This window comes from Alnus glutinosa, chromosome 5 (assembly GCF_958979055.1).
Source record: "Alnus glutinosa chromosome 5, dhAlnGlut1.1, whole genome shotgun sequence".
Taxonomy (NCBI): Eukaryota; Viridiplantae; Streptophyta; class Magnoliopsida; order Fagales; family Betulaceae; genus Alnus; species Alnus glutinosa.
The window spans coordinates 19,328,010-19,339,076 of record NC_084890.1 but is presented as its reverse complement, the minus strand read 5'-3'; the positions used below and the strand labels follow the sequence as shown (position 1 = coordinate 19,339,076).

Here is an 11,067-nt window from a genome sequence, read left to right as displayed (position 1 = left end):
ATACAAATCAACGGTTATCTCAAAGGATTTCTATCATTTAACAAAAAGTAAAAAATTTTGGAGGTTTGATGTTATAAGACTATTTAAGTAGGTTTAAATCACTGTGGTTTACATGGAAAATTCAATAAAGGTCTCTTAGGGCATTAGATGATCGAGCATGTAAAGGCCACGATCAAGTGTTTTTGAGGGAGAGTTAGAGTTTAATCAAGAGAAACAATATTTGATTTTAGAGCAAGGAAAACAAAATAAAGAAGATTGGTAGATCATGGAGCCTAATCCTAAGCTTTTGAAAATAAGTTAGAAATGCCACGAAATGATGGAAAAGAGGATGACAGAATAATGGAGTCACTAATTTTATGTAAATATGACATTAAGAACATTATGGCCTTCTCTAGTGACCAAAGGGAAATCACCCCCTTGTGGACATGCTTGCCCTATGAAGGGATGGTCTCCTCCATACCTACAATTACAGAGGAAGATACGAGAAAAGGAAAAACAAAATTAGTAGGAAAGATATTACTTCCATTACCAACTACTAGCTCCTGGTCTCATAAACAATACTGAAAATTTCAAAGTTATATTGCAATGAAGTCACTGATCTTAAGTAAATATTATTTGTCATGGTTTTTGCCAATAGAAAATATAATTTTGTTCACCCCTTTCAAAAAAGAAAAAGAAATAAGTTGATCTGTTGACTAGGCCTGTCACAAATTGTTTGAGAAAGCAACTAGCAAGCTCTACACAAAGGACTAGTGTAGCGCCCCAGATTTTAAGACATAAATTATAATGGTTTAAATTAATTTTAAAACATTTTTAATAAGGAAAAAGAATAACTACGATTATTTATAAATGTGTATTTTGTTTGTAGAAACGTTTATAGTTGCAATTTGATAAAAACTCAAAACAGACCTTAAACTTTGGAATAACAGAAACAGGGTCAAACGAACTCCGTTTTGGTCGATTCAAAATTCTGAACGCTCATCTTGAAGTCCTCTAGCTACCCTCCAAATTTCATAATTTTTGGACTCCATTTGGTACCCGAAAACATTCGTGAAAAATAGGACCCCTGTTCTGGACGGAAATTCACATTATTCTTTAATGGGCTATCTTTGGACTTAACCCAACCCATTCCAATTGCTATCTACAAACCCAACCCACATTTCACATGTTAAATTCACATTATTCATTATTGGGCCATCTTTGAACTTAACCCAACCCATTTCATTTGCTATCTACAAACCCAACCCACCTTTGAGATAATGGTAATTTCCTTGAGTGAGAAACTAGGCATAGTAAATTGGTCTAGCAATGAGAATGATTAAATAATAATAATAATAATAATGTTAGAATAATATATTAAAGTTGAGTGCATTGTGATAGGTAAATTTGAGTGCATTGTGGTAGGTAAGGTTGAGTGCATTATGGTAGGTAAGTTTGAGTGCATTTTTGAGTGCATTGTGGTAGGTAAGTTTGAGTGCATTTTTGAGTGCATTGTGGTAGGTAAGTTTGAGTGCATTTTTGAGTGCATTGTGGTAGGTAAGGTTAATTCCCATCCATTGGATCAAAATGTGTCTACTTGATCCTAACCATTCATTCTCTTATAAATAGAACCCAAAATGGAAGACACAATACCCATCAAGCTTCACTCACACACACACCTAAAGCCAAGAGAGAAAATTGTGGGATTTGTGTAGTTTTGTGTGGTTTAAGGCTTGAAGTGTGTGCAAGGAAGTATTTGGTAAAAGCTCGATTTCGATGCTAATGGAAAGTCCAAGTAAGGGAACCCTTTACCCCTTCTCAAATTATTATATTATTTTAATTATTCCTTTATTTGCAAAATTTCGATTAACTATTTTGATTCGGTATTTCATATTATTTTATTTATATAAAGGATTTGTTGGTTTTGATATGAAAATTTTGAGTATAAAAATGATATTCTTGAAATCGTGATTTTGAGTAAAAAACCCTCCAACACGTTGCCCTATATATACTAGTAAAGAATGAGAAAGTTTTGTGAGAAGTTATACAAGAAAAGAATGAGAAAGTTTTGGGAGAAAACTCTTTGAGTTATATATAAAGGAGAAATATTTTTGAAAAGGGCACGTGTGTGGAGGAGACTATTATTTGGGCCCTAGACCCGCAGAGATTCGAGACCCTTCAAGATTTAGCTCGGTACCGTAGCTCGAGATGGAAGCGCACCCGCTGGTTCGCTTAGTGACAGCGGTATCTGTCTCTATGTCAGTCTAAGTGCACTTCAATTAATTAGCTGACGGGGGTGGGGCCTGTGGCCACAGGTAAACCGCGTTACTCACCCAAGGTCACAGCAACGACCGCGCAACCCTACGTACACAGGGCGTAATAGTGTATTGGGCATACTATGAGTAATGATTATTTCAAATATATATATATATATATATATTATCTTGTGTATAAAAAGGGAGTTTTTGACAAATGTTTTGGAGATTTATAAAAGGGAGTTTTTGACAAATGTTTTGGAGATATTTAAAAGAAGTTTTTGACAATTGTTTGAAGATTTTCAAAAGAATTTAACTCAACTGTTTTATGGTTGAGGATTCCTTACTGAGCATGTTTTTGTGCTCACCCCTTATTTTGTTTTTGTTTTCAGGTTATGAACAGAGAGACGTAGGTGGCCGGGATGGGATCTAGGAATGCATTAGGACATTTCATTTATATTACCCAAAATTTTCAGTTATTGTATCTTTTACAATTAAATGACCGTTTCCGCATTTATTAAAAACTCTGATATTTTGAAACCATTATTATTTTATTTATTTAAATCAGCATACTAGTTAAGATATTTGGCAGACCTTACGAATCTTTGCAGTTTAAAGAGAAAAGTGACGAACCTAACCCTTTGCGGTTTGGGGGCGTTACAACTAGATACACACACATATATGTGTATCAATTTAGTAACATGATAACATACCACATTAAAAGCATACCTCTGCATCACCTAAAAACAGGTCATCAATCTCTTCAGCAGTTTCCATCTAGTTGAGCTGCAATATGAAACTGCTAATGTTTGTAATTGCTTACAGCTTGAACTGAAACTGGAACCTACCCATCTACCCCCCTTTGTACTGGCTTTCCTTGACCATGAGTGCAAGCGTGTTTGCTGCATTTAGTACAGACTGAAAATGAAAAGGGAAATTCACAAGTAAATACCTTGAACTATGAACTAACCAGGACATGCGAATGGATGCAAGCTCCATATTTTGAGAGTCATAACATTACATTTTACAAAAATAACTTAAACTTTTCCTAAAATTTTCGCATGCTATATATATAGCACAAGTTGGACCATTGAAACAGGAAACATAACAACAGTGTGACTCACCTTCTCTTAGAGAATTGACTCTTCGCCTTGCAATCTCCGGCGTCCAATGACAGCAACAAGTATTCCTTCTTCTATAATATTAGCATCATCAAATGCAAAATCAATCTACAAAAGAGCAAGTTAAAAGTGGTACCCTACTAAGTCTTTAAATTTTAAGGGACATCATAGTGATCATGCACTCAGATTCATGCAGAGCACATTAGTGAGGGAAACTCCTAATATTACCTCTCAATAGTGAGAAAAGCATCTTGAGAATTAAATATCACTTTAACTTCTCATAAGAATATGCCTTTTTTTTTCCAACTTTTCATGTGTCAATCTATAAGCTCCTTCCTCTCTTCAAGAGATAGGCCATTTTGAAGAGATATGTTGGATTAAGCTTGTAAGATTGTCTGTGTCTACCTCTTTCTCTTAAATTTCCGATGTGTTGTGACTTCATTCCATTTCCCCTTTCCCCCTAGTAAATCAAAAAAAGTAGAAAAACGTTTGTGTGTGTGTGTGATGGTTGTCCCACATCGGAGAGGAAAGTAGAGTGAGACGGCTTTATAAGCTCCTTTCTCTCTTCAAGAGATATGCCCTTTTGAAGAGATGTGTTGGATTAAGCTTGTAAGACTGTCTATGTCTACCTCTTTCTCTTAAATTTCTGATGTGTTGTGACTTCATCCCATTTCCCCTTTCTCCCTGTTAAATCAAAAAAAAAAAAAAAATGGAACAATTATTACCTATGTAAAAACCTAATCTTGAGTACAAAGGAAACTTATTTGATGTTTAAAACATGTGGACACTTGAGAATAAGCTTGGTATTGATCCAATGGAATTCCTGCCTTTGCTGCTTCATTTACACTAGCAATAGACCTGCAAAAAACCAAAGCACGGGTGTGCTGACTGGAACTGGAAAGAATAAGTAAAAAAGGCTTTACACAGGACCAAGACTAGAGAGCCAAAAAAATAAAAATATTAAAAAACCTCACAGAGAGCATGTAATTGAACCGAAGGCAAATCATAAAAGAAAAGAAATATATTTTCCTTGAGCCAACAACAATAAGGCGTTGGTTCAAAAAGAAATGCTGGGGGAATAAACAGAATCATTAAGTGGCATTCATGTTTTTTTATCTCATCCTGGCTGCAATTCATGGAACAGCTCGTGGATAAATTAAGTTGCCTTGTTTCTAGTGTTGGACAGATTAATAGACCACGACACAACCAGCTGCAGAGGAAATTTGATCCATTCAACATAGTAATTACAGATTTACAGGACATCAGTTGTTTCTGAAGTAGTCACTGCCAATGAACTTATGTTGGCACCCCAACTACATCTTTTAAAGCACCAGCACGAATTTGTCGACCCAGATATTGTATGGCCAATCCATAAGCATAACCAAACCCCAACCCGATAACCATGCCACTTTTTATGTACGTATCCACCTAGAATCAACATCAGAGTTACCAATCAATGTTGTCTTAGTCACGAATGAAACAAACACACGCACAGACCTAGTTAATTTGCAATGAACAATGAAAATATCAAGTTTCCCAAACACTTTAAATGTTCAAGCCTGCAATTGTATCCCCCTCTATTTCCTTCTCTTTGATATAGTTAATCTCTTTCTTCTTCCTTCCTCAACCCATACACCACAATTCCACTCAAAGTAACCAAAGATGACCACCAACTCTCTCTCTCTCAAATCACACAAAAAACATAATCAAATGCATTTTTTCTCTTCAAAACTAGAGGCGGATAAACAAATCCTCACCGTCAAATTATATGATCTCACAACTTTCTTCAAGAATGGAATGAAAATGGTCATTGAGTTAGGAAATCATAAAGTGTGGTGGGCTACTTGGAGGAGAGCCGAGGGGTCAGCGAGACTTGGCCCACAAACTCTTAGAGAAATCGTCTTTCTCCTTGCTCTTCCTCTCCTTATGCCAATCCCATTTGAAGTTGCATGCGAATGCAGACCAAAACTTAATGATGATGACGATGAAGCCATTAATGCCATCATCTACTCGTCTAGCTTGCACCCTAGGCGCCATTTCATGGTTTGTACTAACGGATAACGAAAAGCTTCCACTTCAACTAAGCCTGTGGGCAAGGCTGCTCGACATCAAATTTTGTCTAAAAAGTGGTACTTGTGTTGGGGCTCACTTTTCTTTGTATTTGGGCTTCAACCTGCCATTTCCATCGGAAAAACTTCACTTACCCTTGCTTTTGCAATCATGCATTTCAAGTTTAAAAATTTCAATTGGTATCTTAACAATTTCACCCCTAATATTAAGGTTTAGGGTTAAATCAAATGGTAAACATGTAAAATGTCCCTTGTACCTTTATAAAATTTATAAAAATACAAATTTACCCTTAATTAAAAAATTAAAATTTTTTGCAATCATGCATTTCAAGTTTAAAAATTTCAATTGGTATCTTAACAATTTCACCCCTAATATTAAGGTTTAGGGTTAAATCAAATGGTAAACATGTAAAATGTCCCTTGTACCTTTATAAAATTTATAAAAATACAAATTTACCCTTAATTAAAAAATTAAAATTTCAAAAAAAAAACATATCAAATTTTGCTTTAGGAATTCACCAAACTTAAAAAGTTGAATAAAAGATTTTTAAGAAAATTAATGAGATTGAACTTGAAAAGAAAATTTGAAACTTCCCTTACCCCTCAAAGTATAGGCACTTTTAAAATTATACATTAAAAGTTTAAAAATTTTCAAGGCTGGAATTTTTGAATTCTTCCACCATCCCAGAAGCATAAATAAGTGGTGTGGCCCTCCCTTCGCATAACCTCATTTCATGAAAGAAAAAAATTAAAAAGAAAAGTTATGTGATTTGTTTTTAACACGTGATTTCTACACCACTTCCGGCATCCATCTGCCACCTCCGATGATCTTCTTTCGGCCATTACCAATCAACAACAGTCACGCCTTGGCGAGCCTTACACCATCCAGTGCTACCTTCCACGGCTTAGTAAGGTACCAAATCTGTCAACCGTCGTATACATCTAAGCGCCACTGAATCCATTGGCCGTCTACAACCCATTTTCGATGCCTCTGTTTCCAGCCGTCCACTAGTCTTCCTCATCAACTGTTCACTATGTACAGTGTCTCTCAGCCTGCATTGATTTTTTTTATTTATTTTTTTTTTTTTTGTGAGATGCAAAGACGTCTTTGTGGTTTGTGTGGTGCAGGAAAAGTCTTCTTTTATTTGAAAAAAAAAAAAAAAAAAAAAAAGAGCAATAAAAATTTCGCCCAGAGAGGCATATGCAAGGCTCATAGTTGACCCATTCCGACCATAATAGCTGATGCTGGGGAAAAATAAAACAAAATAAAGTCGCCAATGTCCAAGTCTTGGTCATAGTAACCGATACCGGCCAGAGTTGCCGAAGTTCAAGTTCAGGTCATAGCAGCCGATGTTCAAATTCAAGCCATAGTAGCCATTCTTCAGCCAGTCGACATTCAAGATCTACGATCACTAACGGACCGTTCATCTTGTAGTGGCATAGAAATCATTTGTGATAAATGTTCATTTGTATTCCCTAAATCAAGATATTTAGATGATTTGATTGTTGTAAATTAAGAGATTTTTGTTAACCCTAATTTAAGGGATATATTTGTATTTAAAACTATTCAAATCACATGTACGGTTCTATAAATAGAGCCTTGTACTCAAATCAAACATGAAGGAAAGATGTAGCCTAAAGCTTTAACGTGTGGATGTAGGTCATAGGCCGAACCACCTTAATATCTATAGCTTTTTCTCTTTCCTTTATCTCTTTAGATTATTATTAGTTTCTATAGGTTGAGTTGAATATCTTTGAAAGACTTGAGGCAAGTGCAGTAAATTTAGAGATGCAGTATAATCTTATAATTTTTTTCAATGTAAAACAATATTCATAAAATAATTTAGGTGCAGTAAAGTATGGTGAGACATTTATAATGGAAATAATATTGGGGCAAGGTGAATTAAGTAGAAACTAAATTCTAGGAATATTATTTTTTAAAGAATGAGTATTTTGATTTTAGGTAGTAATACTTATATATTTTTGTCTATAAGAATGTGTAACATCGTTTAAGGTGTGTTAAATCCTCGTGGTAGTAGTGCAAGAACAAGAAGTAAGTAGAACTGATTAATCAAGATTTTATGAAAATGATACGCTTAAATGCACATATTTTTAAAATAAAACAACATATATATTTTTAAATAAAATGTATTTGCGTGTATATACATGTGCATATGTCTTATTGAAAAATGAAATTGACTTGAAAAATAAACAACAAGTGTGTGCAATAGTGTGCACCAAAATATCACAATGCGGAATTAAAAGAAACAAATATTTTGTTGACGAAGTGGAAACTCAATTAAGATAAAAACCACTCCGGGACAGCCAAACCCAGGATATCCACTATTCAGAAGACAAAGCTAGATACAAAGTAGTAACACTCACATACCCCTGATGCAATGGTCGTACCTTGCTCTCTAACGTGTAACCTAACACAAACGCTTCCCAACCAGGTCTCCTACCTGAAGAGGTCTTCAATGGAATCATTTATCTTAGGGCCGACCCCTAACTTTAGTTTATAGCTCAGCACACAGCAACGACTATAAAGAGAACATATCAGCTCCAATAATCTCACAAAGTACTCTCTAAGCTCTAGTGGAATTCAATACCGAATTCTTGCAGTTATCAATGCCCAGGGGCCTCTATTTATAGGCTGAGTTTCAAATGGGCGACTGCTGTGAAATATACGGGTGCCGTCGGGACGGTGGACATGGGCCGTCCGGACGGACAATTGTATTTCTGAGATTTTCGCTGAAAATCTTTCCTGTTTGAGAGCCGTGTTCAGACGGTCGCACGTTCGCTCAAGTAATTTCCTTATAAGGCTTCACGAGTCCGGACCATAGGGGATGGTCGTCCGAACTATTAATCTTCAGCACGCAATTTCCATATCTGATAAGCGTGCGTCCAGACCAAGAGAGGCAGGTGTCCGGACGGTTGAAGTTGAATACGCAATTTCCATATCTGTTGAACGCGCATCCGGACCATGCTGACAGACATCCGGACGGTTGAATTTGAATTGCGATTCTTGCCTTATAAATGAGCGCGCCCAGACGGGAATCCACGTCATCCGGACGGTTGCAACAATCTTCCCATATTTGAACTTGGAAAGAATCTGAAGCTTGATTGAATACTGAGAGGCGTCCAGACGGGCTGCTGAGACGTCCAGACGGATGCAAGCTGGAACAGAAGCTTCTCGATACAGTGGAGGGTCCGGACGGAAATCTACGTTGTCCGAACAGATGAAGCTTGGTCTGTCAGGCGTCCGGACGGTATGATACGTCGTCTGGAAGGATGGAACAGTGGATAGACGAGCGTCCGGAAGGGATGACACGTCGTCCGGATGGCTGACAGGGAATCCGAAATCTTCTGACTTGCAAGCAGTGCAGAATCTTCTGAAACACTTCTGAATAGCGGAATCCCTGTTAAAAAGCATCTTTACATACAAGTGATTTTGTCCAAACAGAATGTGGCCAATCATAACCTAAAAAACTCCTCCTTTGGCCATTCTGGGACAAAAATCACTTGACCGGTTTGGAAATACATTCCCGGTCCAAATCAAATATTACTCCCCATTTTTGTCACAAAGGGACAAAGGGTAAAATAGAGTAATGAGAAAAACCAGACAACAATTACTCCCCCTCAATGTCTCAGAAGTACAAGGGCAAACAGAGTAATAATATACACATACAAAAACATTCTAAAATCCAAAACAATAGGAAAATAGAGAAAAGTCTACAAGTGGCCCAAAAGAGAGGATTAGAAATGCTCCAAGTACCAAATCCTGCTGATCCACTGAAATCAAGTAATAGAGAGAAATCCGTATAAAAGGCTGGATTTGTACTACTTCGGCTTCTAGCTCAGGAAGCCGGGAACCATGGACTAAAAACCATCAATCTCTTGATTTTGCAAAGCTTGAAACTTGTTATCCACAGATTGACATCCTCTAAGCAACCGGGCTACAAGATAAAATGAGGAGATTCACCACTGAACCTTTAACTGATGCAAATCTGAGGGAATGCTACGAAAGACTCTACATGAGCTGGGGGAAAAAACTCATCTTAAATCCCAAGACCTTTGGAAATTTTGAACATCCGACTTCAACAACAGTCAGTTTTCCAAAGGATCCATCTGTCAAATATTGTGCTGGGAGCTACTGGACGACATATTCCTGAAAAGATTTAAACAGAAATATTTCCAAAAATAACACCACAAGAAATATTAGATCCTGTTAGTCCCAAAAGAAAGTAGTATTATGACAGCTGTCAATTGGATGCCCAAGAATTACAAAAACAAAGATCGCAATCCAAATGACCCATATATATCAATATCAACCCAACATACAAACAGAAAAGGATTTTCATGCACACTATTTCAAGAAAATATCCCAACAAATATTCCAATATTCTAAAAGCACAAAAACTTAAAAGAGAAACGGAAGACACAACGAAGATCATGGGATGAGAAGAGATGTGCAAAGAATGCCAAAATCTCGGGAGAAATCCGCGAGAAAAACACATAACATGACATGATAAATCAATAAAAATGTAAAGATAGTATGGCAGAGAAAGGGACACAAGTCTTAAACCTGAAGAGATCCTGTCCGGACAAGTCACTTAACCATCCGGACGGCTACTGCTAGAACAGCGTATGGCAAGACTGCGCTCGTCCGGACGTAAGAATAGGTCCGTCCGGACGCTTCACATTGAAAAACTGAAACTTGAGGAAAAATTTGCAGAAAAATATATTTCCCTAAAGTTAGCTTCAGAACACGCATGTATAATCAACTGATAAAGCAGTTAAATAGCATTGCAAAAATATGCAAAGATATAAATGAGAGTTAAGTATTCAATATGCACAAATTTCCTTGCAGATAGAAATTTTAAATAGATTACTCAACTCATGCAATGCGTGTGTGTGTGTGAAGACTTAACCCACAAGGTATGACTTTCAATGATATGACAAATAGCAACAAGATTTTCTAGACAAGAGAGAAAATCAGTAAAAGATTAGTCAAAAGTCAAACCTTATGACTTACTATGGCCTAGCCACCCTCATCTGATACACTCTCCCTATGATGCAGCACATAATTGTTTTACTTGTACCATGAAGGACAAGGTAAATTTTACTTGCCGGGCAAGACGCTTATTCCTTTTATGCATTGATGTTTTCACAAAAAAAAAAAAAACACTAGGTTATTATTTTCCAATAATTCAAACTTGTTATAATAAAGACAGAAGGTTCCCCATATTTTGGGAGTGTGAATATTTTGAATAAAAGAAAAAAGTTAACTTAAGCATCAGAGCATTCCCGATCTAGAGACCGGGAACCCGTTGATGTCGCTTCTTTTCCAGGAAGGAGGTAGAAAGAAAACCCGAGGAAAAAACAATGAGGCAAGGAAATTAGCCCAGAAACAGGGATACAACCCTGCAGAGAAAACAAGGATGAGAGAAATCCTTAAGGTAAATCCAGGGAGACAACCTTGCAAAGAAAACAAGAAAGGGAGAAAACCCTAAGGCAAATTTAGGGAGACAACTCTACAGAGAAAACAAGGATGAGAGAAAATCCTAAGGCAAATCCACGAAGACAACCTTACATAGAAAATAAGGCAGTGAAACAACCCTATCAAAAACAAGAAGACATGGA

General features: G+C 36.6%; 1 long non-coding RNA gene and 1 pseudogene across 1 annotated transcript; one reads left to right on the top strand and one right to left on the bottom strand.

Moving 5' to 3' along the window:
- Positions 1-354: 354 nt before the first annotated feature.
- On the bottom strand, positions 355-5,358 carry LOC133867844 (probable ribose-5-phosphate isomerase 4, chloroplastic; annotated as a pseudogene).
- On the top strand, positions 1,654-2,798 carry LOC133869599 (uncharacterized). The gene is made up of 2 exons (XR_009900481.1): positions 1,654-1,774; positions 2,627-2,798. It is a non-coding gene; the product is annotated as an uncharacterized LOC133869599 (long non-coding RNA).
- Positions 5,359-11,067: the final 5,709 nt, after the last annotated feature.